Source organism: Sardina pilchardus, chromosome 8 (genome assembly GCF_963854185.1).
Source record: "Sardina pilchardus chromosome 8, fSarPil1.1, whole genome shotgun sequence".
In the NCBI taxonomy this organism is placed as follows: domain Eukaryota; kingdom Metazoa; phylum Chordata; class Actinopteri; order Clupeiformes; family Clupeidae; genus Sardina; species Sardina pilchardus.
In genome coordinates this window covers 2,772,860-2,775,165 of record NC_085001.1, presented here as the reverse complement: position 1 = coordinate 2,775,165, position 2,306 = coordinate 2,772,860, and positions in this window count along the sequence as shown.

Sequence of the window (2,306 nt, the reverse complement as noted above, 5' to 3'; positions counted from 1 at the left end):
TTTGGTAGGGCCTACACAATATGTATTAAAAAATAACACAACTTGTGTTGTTTTTTTTAACCCAACTCTGTGTCCAGATAGGGACAACACCGTGTGTTGTTTCCAACACATTCGTTTGAGAGTGCACATTGTCCTGTTTTGGCATGAAAGCCCAAAAATATCCTTAAAAACAGAAGCGGAATGACATTCCAAACAGTCCCATCCTTGACCCTGGCATCCATTCCCTCCACTGCATCTCCGTTATCCCGAGCTGCCCGCATCCTTCCCACCTACTCCGTATTGCCATGGCAACAGAAAGGGTTTCCTCTCTAGCTTATGTAACAGCCGTGGACGCAAACGTGGTGGGGCTGTTGTTTGTGCTCTCTCCGCTCTTCTGTTGTTCTGTTTACCTATCGTGCGTGGAGAGGTGAGGAGGCGGGGACTCCAGATGAGAACAATAGAGTGTTTCCCGTCCCCCTGGATTCCAAGAGCTCCTCACTGTGTCGGCTGCTTCCTGGGAAAGAGTGCCGCCGCGCCAAGAGAACTCCTCGTCTCGTCATGCTGTTTATTTCCTCCAGCTTATCTGAGCCACGTGAACTGGGCAGGCAGAGCCAGAATTCAGCTGCTCACTGCTGTCTAGGTTTCCAGTGCAGGGGATAGTTTAGTCACCCTGAGATATTTAAACACATCTCTTCTAAATAATATATAAACACATCACTTCTAAATAAACAGCTGCTCACTGTTGTCTAGTTTAGGCACACTGAGGTACATAAACACATCACTTCTAAATAAACAGCTGCTCACTGTTGTCTAGTTTAGTCACACTGAGGTACATAAACACATCACTTCTAAATAAACAGCTGCTCACTGTTGTCTAGTTTAGGCACACTGAGGTACATAAACACATCACTTCTAAATAAACTTGTAGCACTGTTCACACTGGGCCTGGGCCTGATCTGGTGCAGGTGTGGCCCAGAGTCGTCTCCTGCTGTGTGGGTTGATGAGCCCTGATGCCGGCCTGTGCACGGAGAGATAAACAGCATCCTCCTGACGTCTCAATTCACTAGAGCACCTCAAGGCCAAACAGCATTCACTAGAGCAGCTCAAGGCCAAACAGCATTCACTAGAGCACCTCAAGGCCAAACAGCATCCTCCTGATGTCTCAATTCACTAGAGCACCTCAATACAAGGCCAAACAGCATTCACTAGAGCACCTCAATACAAGGCCAAACAGCATTCACTAGAGCACCTCAATACAAGGCCAAACAGCACTCACTAGAGCAGCTCAAGGCCAAACAGCATTCATTAGAGCACCTCAAGGCCAAACAGCATTCACTAGAGCAGCTCAATACAAGGCCAAACAGCATTCACTAGAGCACCTCAAGGCCAAACAGCATTCACTAGAGCAGCTCAAGGCCAAACAGCATTCACTAGAGCAGCTCAAGGCCAAACAGCATTCACTAGAGCAGCTCAAGGCCAAACAGCATTCACTAGAGCAGCTCAAGGCCAAACAGCATTCACTAGAGCAGCTCAATACAAGGCCAAACAGCATTCACTAGAGCAGCTCAATACAAGGCCAAACAGCATTCACTAGAGCACCTCAAGGCCAAACAGCATTCCCTAGAGCATCTCAATACAAGGCCAAAAAGCATTCACTAGAGCACCTCAAGGCCAAACAGCATCCTCCTGACGTCTCAATTCACTAGAGCACCTCAATGCCAAACAGCATTCACTAGAGCACCTCAAGGCCAAACAGCATTCACTAGAGCACCTCAATACAAGGCCACAGCATTCACTAGAGCACCTCAATACAAGGCCAAACAGCACTCACTAGAGCAGCTCAAGGCCAAACAGCATTCACTAGAGCACCTCAAGGCCAAACAGCATCGCTGACTTGAAGGCACAATTTGATGGTCTTTCTCAGATGGATAAATACTCCTGAAAATGGAATAGGCCGCTTGTGCTATTCATCATCATAGTTACATTTTGAGAAAGGGAGAAATTACATGTACGTATGTGTGTATTTACTGTATGTAGGCTATGTATGTGCGTATGTATGAAGGCTATGTATGTATAGGCTATGTAAGTATCTGTAAATGTGTGTCTTGTGTTGGTGGGTGTGATGATATGAATGCCTTTATGTGCATGCTTCTGACTGTAAAAAAAAGAACGTAAACAGCGCCACCCTGTGGTCTGTGTTGGCAAAAGCATTCAGAAGCATTTGTGGCCTCAGTAATCTTGAACAAATGGGTCTCCAAAAATGTGAATATCATGGAAAAGTTCATTTTTACCCCCTAATTTACTTCAAGGAGTCAAATAAAGTTAAA